The sequence below is a fragment of the Sus scrofa genome, chromosome 12 (genome assembly GCF_000003025.6).
Source record: "Sus scrofa isolate TJ Tabasco breed Duroc chromosome 12, Sscrofa11.1, whole genome shotgun sequence".
NCBI lineage: Eukaryota > Metazoa > Chordata > Mammalia > Artiodactyla > Suidae > Sus > Sus scrofa.
The window spans coordinates 21808784-21821532 of record NC_010454.4 but is presented as its reverse complement, the minus strand read 5'-3'; positions in this window follow the sequence as shown (position 1 = coordinate 21821532).

Sequence of the window (12749 nt, the reverse complement as noted above, 5' to 3'; positions counted from 1 at the left end):
CGCGGGCTGCAGCAGAGCTGGGCTCTCCAGCACTGAGTTACCATCTGCTGCGCTCTCCCAGCCACGGGACTCTCCAGGGTGCTGGGGTTCCCCTACCCCAAAGCTCAGGACCTCTGAGAGCTCCTGATCGCTGTATTTGCTGCAGAGAAAGCCGCAGAGCCTCAGCAGGCATGTCTCAACCTCCCTGGTTGCTTCACTAAATCTCTGCAACAGCTCGTTCCTACGTCTCTTGTCTCCTATGTCAGGAGGACCGAGGTGAGGCTGAGAGTCGGTCTGGACTGGGTCAGAACCCTCCCAACAGCTTTGCCCGCTCCGCTTATGCAATGGGATGATTGTGTCACCAAAGCAAACTTGGGTTTGCCCTGAGCTGTAAAGCCAGTCTACTGGGGATTGTGGCGAAGGGCGTGAAGCAAGGAATATGAGTGGCGAATGCTTGAATGACCTGAACTCCCCAGGGGATTTCAGGGAAAGGATTTTATTTGTTTTATTTTATCTTTATTTTTTATGTTAATTCCTTTTTATTTCATTTCATTTTAATTTTATTTTTACAGCCATACCTGCGGCATATGGAAGTTCCCAGGCTAGGGATGGAATTGGCACTGCCGCTGCCTGCCTACGCCACAGCCACGGCAACGCTGGATCTGAGCTGCACCTACAACGTAAGCCCCAGCTTGATGCTGGATCCTTAATCCACTGAGCGAGGCCAGGGATTGAACCTGCATCCTCATGGAGCCGACATCAGATCCTTACCCTGCCAGGCCACAGTGGGAGCGCCTGGATTTCAGGGAAAGTTTTTAATTTTTTTTAAATGATTTTTATTTAGCTGGTTTACAGTGTTCAGTCAATTTTCTACTGTACAGCAAGGTGACCCAGTCACACATTCATATACACATTCTTTTTCTCACATGATCCTCCATAAGGCTCCTTCGTAAGTGACTAAATATAGTTCCCAGTGCTTATCTATTGCAAAGGATCTCCTTGCTTGTCCATTCCAAAGGCAATAATTTGCCTCTATTAACCCCAAATTCCCAGTGCATCCTGCTCCCTCCTCCTCCCCCTTGGCATCTTGAGCCTTCCCCTCAGGGAAAGGTTTTTACCTTTTTGCCTTTTCTTTTTAGGGCCCCACCCACGGCGTATGGAGGTTCCCAGGCTAGGGGTCGAATCGGAGCTGTAGCCGCCGGCCTACACCACAGCCACAGCAATGCGGGATCTGAGCTGCGCCTGCGACCTACACCACAGCTCATGGCAACACTGGATCCTTAACCCACTGAGCAAGGCCAGGGATCGAACCCGCAACCTCATGGTTCCTAGTCGGATTCATTAGCCCGCTGAGCCACGACAGGAACTCCGAAAGGTTTTTAAAGACAAGGTGAGGGAGGGGGTTGCTTGTGAACATTCTTCCGATTGGTGGGTGGTGAGGTAATTAGGAGCCAAAGTCATCAACCTTCTGGTTCCAACAGCTCTGGGGTCTGCGGACTTGTGGTCAGCACGTGGTAAACTTCCTCACCCAGGGGGGAGGGGGTGGGGGTGGGTGGGGGGGTTCAGCCTCAGCAAAACATGGCTCAGAATATTATCTATAGCCCTTGAAGAGGAACTAAAAGTCCTTGACTTTGTGTAATGGCTAAACAATTGTTATTCTGTCTTGCTTGAGTGTTTTCCTTTGTTTCTGCATTTTCTCACTTCTCTGATTAAATCTGCTCTTTGGAACTTGGGGAAGGTCTAGGAGGCTAAAGTTTTTCTACAAACAAGAGGCAAATGGAGGACGTGGTTGGGGGGAGTCAGTCCTGGGAAGACCCCATAGGGTCCTGCTTGGTTATAATCCCCCTTTTCTTCAATACGCCTCAGTCTTGAAGGGCAGCAGGTGAGAATAAGAAAGAGCATAAAGTTTGGGATAGAGGAGTTCCCGCTCTGGCAGAGTGGGTTAAGGATCTGGTGTTGTCTCTGCAGCGGGTTGGATTGGAGCTGAGGCTTGGATCCCTGGCCCAGGAACTTACGTATGCCGTGGGTGCAACCAAAACAGAAAAAAATGTTTAGGAATAGAGAGGTTAATCAAAAATTCAGCAGAGGTACTCGTTTCGGCGTTTCAATTGCTGCTCTTTCCATCTCTGCTCTGCTGTTTCCACCAGGGCCTGCCTTACCTCCCAGCGGTGCCTCTCTGTCTCCTACCACCCTTTCGGATCCAGCTCAGACACTGCACTTCCAAAGGCTTCCCTGGTGTCCAGGAATGTTTGCTTCTCTCTTCTGGCTCGTGGGACCATGAGCTCCAGGGACCACACGCTCCAGGGACCACGCCTGCGACTCCCGCCGGAGGTGGTCAGTGCATTTCTCTTCTCTTCCCCCGAGGGCCCAGGTCCCCCTCATCTCCAAGGGTACCCATCACAGGGCTCCCTTTTAAACTATCGGGAAGCACTGAATGAATGAACGCACGAAGACCCATCACCGGCTCCTCCTGCCTTTGCCTACCATCTTCTTTCTGGAGAAGAGTCAGTTTGTCTGCATCTGAGAAGAGGTGGGGGAGAGAGCCAGCAAGTCCTCCCCCTTCTGCTCCAGGATCTAGGAGACAGGGAATCTCATCGGGGGAGGGTTAGGGGCCCCCAGCCGGGGTGACTCGGAATAACAGAGCAGTTTGCTGGTCTGGGCAGAAGGATGGGGCAGAAATCCTTACCAACAGGGCCCAGGCACTGGAGGAATCTGACCGACCTCCAGGCTTTGGGGCTGTGTGTGTGTGTGTGTGTGTGTGTGTGTGTGATCGGTTTCCAGGTGAGACCAGGAAGGGTCTATGCAGGCGTATTCCAGCTTCTGGCTTCCTAGGGCATAGAGGGGGCTGGATGAAAGGAGCCAAGATGCTGGGCAACCTGCAGGGGGCCCCCCATTCGCCCCAGGACCATGTTTCTAAGTGGCTAAAGTTCAGGGACAGAGTTGATTCAACCCCCCTTCAAATCTCCTACAAGCCCATACCTACTTCCTTCTCCCCAATCCAGGGAGGGGGGCCCGGTCCCTAAACAGGTGGAGCCTTAATGTGATGCGGCTTCCTTGGTGTTCCCTGGAGTCTTGAAACTGGATGAACAGGAAGCATCCTGTTTAAAACGCACAGAAACTATCTCACAGCCTGTTCAGAAGGATCCACAGAGGGGAGGGGAGAACCTGCAGTGCCGTGAGGGAGGGCGCAGCCTCGCCCTGGCACCGGACCCACTTCTGATGCCCAGAGCAGGGCCCACTTGGCTGGGAACCTGTACCGCTGGCCTCCATCTCTCCTTAGTCATCTGCACACACCCAGGGCTGTAGGAAGCTCAGCCCAGCCCGGAGGTTGAATCCGTCTCCATCTCTTCATACTGATGGCAGCCTGGCATTGTTATCCTTCACGGATCATCTCTTGGAAGGACATCAGCCTCTTCTTACATCTCCCAGCCCCCCTGGGGCGCTGCTCAGCTAATCCAGCATCTTTGGCTCCTGGATTCACTTCTGGCCTGGGTGTTCCGATACCACGTCTGGCACCAGTTGAGTGGGAAGATGGACAAAATAACTACGCCTCATGAGTAGAAAGGAGAATTAATTCCCCTGTACAAACTTTTGTGTCTCCTCTTCCTGGGTGACTTCAGATGTGTTAATCCAGGACTGTTCGTTTTTTCCTTTTAAGGTCTAATTTATAGCAGCACCCTTTTTGCTTTTTAGGGCCACGCCTGCGGCACATGAAGGTTCCCAGGCCAGGGGTCGAATCAGAGCTACAGCTGCCGGTCTCCACCACAGCCACAGCAACACCAGATCCGAGCCGCGTCTGCGACCTACACCACAGCTCACGGCAGCACCGGATCCTTAACCCACTGAGCAAGGCCAGGGATCAAACCCAGCACCGTTTTGTTTGGTTTTGTTTTGTTTTTTTTTCAACTGTATTTCTCATTAGAATGTAGTACATGTGAACTCTATAGCATCAAAGATATCTTCCTTGTTTCCTATGAAAATGATTTAACTATATCAAACCCAGTTTTGCAAAGAGAGGAATAAAAGATCACACCTCATGTAACCGCAAACACACCGGCTGCAGTTTCTGCATTTTCCTTTCTAGTCTTTGACTGCATATTTCATTGTACACGTGTGTGATCCCAATAGACATTTATTTTATTTTTGGCCACCCTGAGCGAGGCCAGGGATCGAACCCGCAACCTCATGGTTCCTAGTCAGGTTTGTTGACCGCTGAGCCATGAGGGGAACTCCTACATCTACTTTCTGAAAGACCCTAATCTGAGAGTGTATGAATGCATCCAATGCCCCATCTTGCTACATGTTCTTTCTCACCATCATTAACGCACAGAAAACCTTTAGTGTCACAATTTATTTCATCAAACGCCTGTGGCTGGAAAATGAATGGCTGCTTCTTTTTTTTTTTTTTTTTTTTTTTGTCTTTTGGTCTTTTTGTTGTTGTTGTTGCTATTTCTTGGGCCGCTCACGCGGCATATGGAGGTTCCCAGGCGAGGGGTTGAATCGGAGCTGTAGCCACCGGCCTACGCCAGAGGCACAGCAACGCAGGATCCGAGCCGAGTCTGCAACCTACACCACAGTTCACGGCAACGCCGGATCCTTAACCCACTGAGCAAGGGCAGGGACCGAACCCGCAACCTCATGGTTCCTAATTGGATTCGTTAACCACTGCGCCACGATGGGAACTCCGAATGGCTGCTTCTTTTTGGCTTTGAATCAAGGTGTTCCCCCGTCTTTTCTGGGCTCTGTTAGTCCCTGTGGGCCAGGCAGGGACGTGATCTAGCTTCAGAACAGAGTCTAAACGACTTCTTTTGTGCCCCCTGGAACCCTGGGCTCCCTGGAACCCTGACCTCTGCCATGGGGTTCCTGTTATGCTCAGGTTCCCACAAAAAGGAGTTCTCCAGCACTCTGGAGGGAAAAGGGCATTTCCAGGGCACAATTTGGCCACGTTTTTCATTCATGAAAGTACTCACCCACTGGGCTCTGACCACGTGTGTAGACACCTCCTCTACCAGACAAAAGGCAAGGGACTGTGTCATGCTGGATCTTTATTACCAGTGCCTAGGAGGGTTCTTGGAATATAACAGATCTCAGCAGTTGGGGGCTGCATGAATGAAAGTCAAAGGAAGGAGCTACATCTCACAGGGAATCCTATAACCTTCTTTTCCCAGCCTGGGCTGCTGATTTGGCACATGGCTCTGCTTTAGGGCTGAAGAGCTTGGACTCAGGGCAAAGAGCCGCGTTAGTCAACAGCTCACTTTTCCCTCCTAGGTTGCCCCTGCACCTTTTTCCTTCGAATTCTGCTCCCATTCCCACCCCCGCAACTTCAACCATAAAGCGGTGACGACCATTTCATAGTGCAGGATCCCCATCCCGCCCCTACACCCAGATTTAGGTCCCCCTTTATTTACTGGGTGGCCAGTTTGCTTCAGTTCGTCCAGGATTTTCCCAGGTTTAGTCCTGAAGCCCCCTCCCTTCGACCCCGTCCCCCGGAAACAAGGCCGGTTTTGTCCTCATTCCCTGCATCCAGTTCATAACAACGTCCTGTAGAGGGCGCTGGAGGCACAGCGCAGGAGACAGGTGCGGCGGAGGATGGAGCCTTTGTCTGCCCTCCCAGGCGGGAGGTTAATATCACAGACGTCTTCAGAGAAGCGGTTCCACCTCTGGCCAGAAAATAGACCACTTCCTTCCCTCGCAGCAGGGAACTGACCCCTGTTGGAGAAGAGGGAGTTACTTTAGCCCCAAACCTGGTGCTCAGAGCCCTCTCTGTTTCTGGCTCCTGAGAAAGCAAACCACAGATAAATAAACCGCAGCTCAGTTTCAGGCTATCAAGCCGCCCAGTGTGCTCTGTTCCAGCGCTAACTGCCTGGACAGCAGGACACCCAGTTGCACTGACCTAGAAGACCTTCAGCCACAGCAGAGCAAACTAGTTGCTTTCTTTCAAGTGTGTCTATCAACCCTCCAGCTTGCCCTGGTTTATGGACCTACCTTGGGAAATCATTAAGTTTACTTTCTTGTTTTTCCCTTCTTTTATTTATATATTTATTTTTGTCTTTTTAGGAATGCACCCGCGGCATTTGGAGTTTCCCAGGCTAGGGTTCCAATTGGAGCTGTAGCCACCAGCCTACACCACGGCCACAGCAACCCGGAATCTGAGCTGCATCTGCAACCTACACCACAGCTCCCGGCAACGCCGGATCCTTAACCCACTGAGTGAGGCCAGGGATGGAACCCGTGTCCTCATGGGTTCTAATCAGGTTCTGTTACCACTGAGCCACGACAGGAACTCCTGGACATCATAAAGTTTACTTTCAAGGTGAGTGGCGACAGTAAAAAAAAAAAAAAAAAAAAAAAAAAAAAAAAGAAATTCTTGCTACAACATTCTGAGACCAAATTGCTGCTTCTCTGATGCACTAGATTCCTAGGTAGCCTGTAATTCGGCAGGCTTGGCTGGGGCCAGGAAGCCTTTCCTGAGAAGATTCTGATCCCCATTAATTTGAGAAATGTCTACCTAGACTGATATTTGACTTTAAAGCTAATATCCCAGGAAATGTGGAGTGTTTTTTGAGGCAGAGGACAATCCAGCCAAAGCACCCACATGGGTGAGGGGCAGGTCAAGCTCAGAGCATAAGTAATGCAGCCTAACAGCCATCTGATGTTGGTACTTGCTGAAATTTCAGAAACTCAACCAAGGAGGTCTTCTAAAATGTTCCCCAGGGCTCACCGATTGACAGGAAACCACAACAGGGGTAAAATGCAAACACAACACGCCCGCCCTCTCAGAAGCCAGGGCAGTTCTCTCAGCCGAATGATGGCTCTTATCATGGAAAAGTTTCTAAGCAGTTTGTTTTAAATCTGTGTGTTTGTTTCATTTTGGTATGATATGGACAGTTCTGGAGGAAAGGAGGTGAGAATTCAACTGGGAATTTTTTTTTTTTTTTAGGGCTGCACCTGTGGCATATGGAGGTTCCCAGGCTAGGTGTCAAATCAGAGCTATAGCTACTGGCCTACACCACAGCCACAGCAACGCAGGGTCTTTAACCCACTGAGTGAGGCCAGGGATCGAACCTGTGTCCTCATGAATACTAGTCAGATTCCTTTCTGCTGAGCCACTATGGGAACTCCTGGAAATAATTTTTTTCACATGTACCTCTCCTGTTATAAGAATTCTGATCTCCACGAGGTCCCCCTTGTGGCTGAGCGGTAACAAACCTGACTAGTATCCATGAGGATACTAGTCTCACTTGGTGGGTTAAGGATCCCATGTCTCCGTGAGCTGTGGTGTAGATGGCAGACGGAGCTCAGATCTGGTGTTGCTGTGGCTGTGGTGTAGGCCGGCAGCTGTAGCTCCAATTTGAGCCCTAGCCTGGGAACTTCCATAAGCCACAGGTTCAGCCCTAAAAAGACAAAAAAATAAAGAAAACCAAAAAACCAAAAAAAGCCCCACTGATCGCCAAGTAGATTCTTTTGTCCTGAGTCTTTTGGATTATTGATTCAGGGGGGTGATTGCTCTAGGACAAATCTTCAATTGCCACATCATTTTGCACCTTGTGCTACAGCCTGAAGCTTTTTTTTTTTTTTTTCCCTAAGAAAACTTATTTGGAGGAATTGATTGAGCCCAAGGTTATAAATGTAGATTTCCTTGGTAAAGTGAGCGACACTAATACTGAGTTTGAAAATAAGACTCAAAAGTATGGGAGACACATGGGCATATGTTAAGTGCTCAACAAATGCCAGCTTTTATTATTATTAGGGGATCATGGGATTAACTTTAAGAATTTGCTGTCAAGTTTCAACAGCTGTTGATCCAGGGACAGTTTTTAAAAAGACAAGTTTCCTGGAACTCCAGGTAGTAGGAAATATAATTTTCCTTAAGGGCAGTCCTCCCCCAAAAGCTTTATTCAGATTTTGTGGGATCCCTCAGATGCTTTTAGATGGTGTGCAGACCTTTTAAACCATGTTCTTCAAAATAGTATGTCTTGGAGTTCCCGTCATGGCGCAGTGGTTAACAAATCCGACTAGGAACCATGAGGTTGCGGGTTCGATCCCTGTCCTTGCTCAGTGGGTTAACGATCCAGCGTTGCCGTGAGCTGTGGTGTGGGTTGCAGACGCGGCTCGGATCCTGTGTTGCTGTGGCTCTGGCGTAGGCCGGTGGCTACAGCTCCAATTCGACCCCTAGCCTGGGAACCTCCATATGCCACGGCAGCAGCCCAAGAAATAGCAAAAAAAGACAAAAAAAAAAAAATAGTATGTCTTTAAACATATACATAACCAAGAAAATATCCATGTTTGAATATATTTTTATGACAAAAGGCAGTGGTTTTGCATTTATGCTTATATAAAGTTTCCTTTTCAAATAAATGGTTCAAGTGGAATAAGTAAGTTGATTAAAAGAAAGCTGTTAAGTAATAATAGTCCAGGTGGTACCCAGAAATGGTAAAAATTGTGGTGATGGTATGCAAATGATTGAGTTTTGAGAAGTGCTGGGTGATGAGCTGAGTCTGCCTGTTCCCCGTTTTGCTACCTATGAAAACATGAACACGCATAGAGTTTGCATCTATTGCACAGCTGTATTTTCGGGCTGGACAAGCCCTTGAGATCCTCACAGGCCATCATTCCTTGTTTTAGACAGGTGATTTCTGAGGTCTAGAGATGCTGTGTCTTGATTAAGATCAGTACGTGGCGGAGGCTCAGGGATTTGACCCAGTGAGAGAAAACATTCCTGCTTTCTTGGTGGTCTAGCCCTCAGAAGAAGGACAGGGATGGTCCTTTCCCCCTGTGCATCAAGAGATACGTCGGAAGAAACTTCGTTCTGTGGCAGGATCTGAAGGGGCACCTGTCTTTGTAGCCGAAACTGGCCTCTGTCCGACGGCACCAGTTAAGTCTCGGAGACAGAGTTCTGGGTGAAGCAGAAAGAAGGGCTTTACTGCTTTGCCAAGCAAAGGGGGCCGCAGCAGGCTACCACCCTCCAAACTGTGTCCTCCTTTGAGAGAGGATGGCGAGAGGTTGTATGGGTCTAGTTTGAAAAAACAGGGCTGCCAATAAGGGTGCCTGCAATCTTCTTCCGCCACAGATCATTTCAAAGTCATGAAGGCTGGAGTCAGGTGGTCTGGTGACAGCTTCTGGTGGTCTTTGGGGTTATCTCACCTTGACCTTCTCTCGGCAGTGAAGATTGCTCACAAAAGGATGTGGGTGTTAGGGAGTGTTTTAAAGGCAAAGAAAACACGAGGTGCGATACGCCTCTAACTAGAAAGTAACCATTGTAAAAGAAAGCAATTAAGGCGTTCCTGCTGTGGCTCAGCGGTAATCAGCCGGACTAGTATCCATGAGGATACAGATTCGGTCCTTGGCCTTGTTCAGTGGGTTAAGGATCCAGCGTTGCCGTGAGCTGTGTGTGGTGTTGGTCACAGATGCGGCTCAAATCTGGTGTTACTGTGGCTGTGGCGTAGGCTGGCAGCTGCAGCTCCAATTCAACTCCTAACCTGGGAGCTTCCATATGCTGCGGGAACAGCTCTGAAAACACACACACAAAGACAAAGACAAAGAAAGCAATTAAGCAAGGAAGGGATTATTATTATTATTGTCTTTTTAGGGTCACACCGGAGGCATCTGGAAGTTCCCAGCCTAGGGGTTGACTTGGAGCTGGAGCTGCCAGCCTACACCACAGCCACAGCAACTCAGGATCCTTAACCCCTGGAGCAAGGCCAGGGATCCAACCCTCATCCTCATGGATACTAGTTGGGTTTGTTACCACTGAGCCACAACAGGAACTCTTGGAAGAGATTACTTGTGAAAAGACAGTTAGAGTAAGTTAGTGGGCAAGGCAGGACATAACATCATGGAGACTGTTTGGGCTGGTTTTTAGCCGTTAACTCTTAATCCTTAACTCCTAATCCTTAACTCTTAGGTCAGCCTTTTGAGACTGAGGGGAGGCCTGGAGGCTAAAGGAAGAGTCTTTACTTCAACGTGCGAAGACTCGGGGGCTTGTACGCCATTTCATCTTGAAATATTCAGAGGTCTTTTCTTTGGAAGAGGGTTACATTTATTCTATTTGACGTCGAGGTGTAGAAGCAGAACCAGGGGGTGAGATTATAGAAAGATCTTAGCTTAATGAGAGGAAGTGCTTTTCATTCACTCAAGAAGGAACGCGCTGTCTTAAGAGAGGATGGGCTCCCTAAGTCTAGAGGTGTTCATTTTATCAATTTAATTTAATTTAATTAATTTATTTTTAGGGCCACACCTGCGGCATATGGAAGTTCTCAGGCTAGGGGTCAAGTCGGAGCTGCCCCTGCCGGCCTACACCGTAGCCACAGCTACAGCGACGCCAGATCCAAGCTGTGTCTATGACCTATGGCACAGCTCATGGCAACGCCGGATCCTTAACCCCTTGAGTGAGGCCAGGGATCGAACCCACAGCCTCATGGATACTAGTTGGGTTTCTTACCCACTGAGCCACAAGGGGAACTCCCTAGAGGTGTTCATTTTTAGGTGACACCCTTAGGGGACACGGGGAAGGGAACGCTCCATTACCCAAGGCTGGATGGGTCCTCCAGGTGGCTGACCCACAGTCCTTGCCACTTCTGAATGCCAAGGAGTCTGAGGCGGCCTTTCCTGTCTTTCAAATGGCTCATTATTGGGGGCCATTATCTGCAGTTACTGTCTCAGTTCTATGTAAAAAACAAATCATTTGGGAATTTCCCCTCCCCACATAACAGTTTTTACTCTTGAATACATGCAAAAAAAAAAAAATTATATATTTTTGGTGCTAACTGGGGAAACATATGACTCTAAACCAGTTAGTTTAACTATCTGTTTTCTGTGATATATTTTAAAAACCAGGCTGTTAAATACCTGATGGTTTAGGGGTTTGCATTTTAGTCAGGGTTGTGTTTAACAATATGCAGGAATGATTAAAAAGTGTATCAGTCAGTCTGGACAATCCAAAGTTCCAGCCTTACACACTCAGAAAACTGCTATTAAGAGCTCATCGGAGTTCCCTTCGTGGCTCAGTTGTTAATGAAACCGACGAGGATCCATGAGGACCCGGGTTTGATCCCTGGCCTCGCTCAGTGGGTTAAGGATCTGGCATTGCCATGACCTGTGGTATAGTTCGCAGATGCATTGCCGTGGCTGTGGTTAGGCTGGCAGCTATGTCTCCGATTGGACCCCTAGCCTGGGAACTTCCATATGCCCCTACACTGGCAGTTTCCTCTGGTTCAACCTAATACCAAGATGTTTGTAAACAGTTTTATGATTACTAATGCCTATAGACGTTTTTGACTAAACTCAGAATTTTCTCGACCACACAGATCAAGAAAAATTATCACCATAAACCAGATGATAATCTAGCACGATTTCTTCTCAAAAGTCCCAGAGTTCCTTTCAGCTTGTTATCTATCGCACAGTGGATTTTTTCACTGGTAAAAATGCTAAGCCCCTAGGTGCAAATTACTAAGGCGGCATTTGTGGTTGTTCCAGCAAAGTTTGCCCAGTGGTGAAAGCCAACAAGATAAAACTCCTGTACTTGCTGAAACCAGGCGGGGAGACCTTGTGTGGCAGTGCTTGGGGTGAAGGGGAATGGCTTCTGAGGTGAGGATTTTAACACAGGATAATCCTCGCTTCATCACCTGTTCACACGAGAGACCAAAGCTTCAATTTAACTGCAAGCGATAGGAGTTTCATACTGTCAGCACCAATTGTCTAAAACCTCAAACGAGTCTCTAAAAATGGGAAGGATCAAAACTGAAAATCTGGAGGGATTTAAACTCCAGAGTCTCTTTCAAATCTAGGGACTCAAGGATTCTATCTTTTCAATAGGATGCTCGTATTATCGTGTTAAAATGAGCTCACTCCTAGTAACCTTTCCTGAAAGCTCAGCTTAACAGAGTACATGCTTTTCGTGGATGGCAGGAGAGCCACTTAAAAAGACATGCTTGTCGACAAATGAGGAAACAGGACATTGGAAACTCCTGTAAGAAAACCAGGGAACTCTGCGGGATGCCCCTCTCTCCCGTTTGTTGTTAAAAAGTAATAAAAATGTGGAGTTCCCGTCGTGGTGCAGTGGTTAAGAAATCCGACTAGGAACCATGAGGTGGCAGATTCGATCCCTGCCCTTGCTCAGTGGGTTAACGATCCGGCGTTGCCGTGAGCTGTGGTGTAGGTCGCAGAGTTGCTGTGGCTCTGGCGTAGGCCAGAGGCTACAGCTCCGATTCGACCCCGAGCCTGGGAACCTCCATATGCCGCGGAGCGGCCCAAGAAATGGCAAAAAGACAAAAAAAAAGAAAAAAAAAAGAGTAATAATGTAAGCCCTCACACTTTATGCATTCCTACTCAAAAGAAATGCATGAAAAATCATGGATATTTGGAGAAGGGGATGGAAAGTGGTTCAATCTATTTCATGGATGGAACAGGCTCAGAGGGTTTAAGGGACATGCCCAATGTCTATTAAACATGGGACAAAAATCAGAGACTTTTGACTATATTCCACATTCTCGAAGAAACTAGGAAACAACTCAAATATTCTTGGTTTCTACGTTATCACTGTGACAAGGGGGGATTTTAATTCGGTCTCCCCCCCCCCATCCCGTTGTGGGTAAAAGCGGCCGAATCCCACCTGACTTAATTTCAGCAGGTTTCCCTAGCATCGTATGGGCAGGCGTGGTCTAGATATGCTTATTTTCCCTCTGCCATCTCCAGCTGAGCAAAGGAACTTCCATCCACTGAAAGAGACTTTTGTTTCCTTGTGGCACAGTGGGTTAAGGATCCAGCATTGT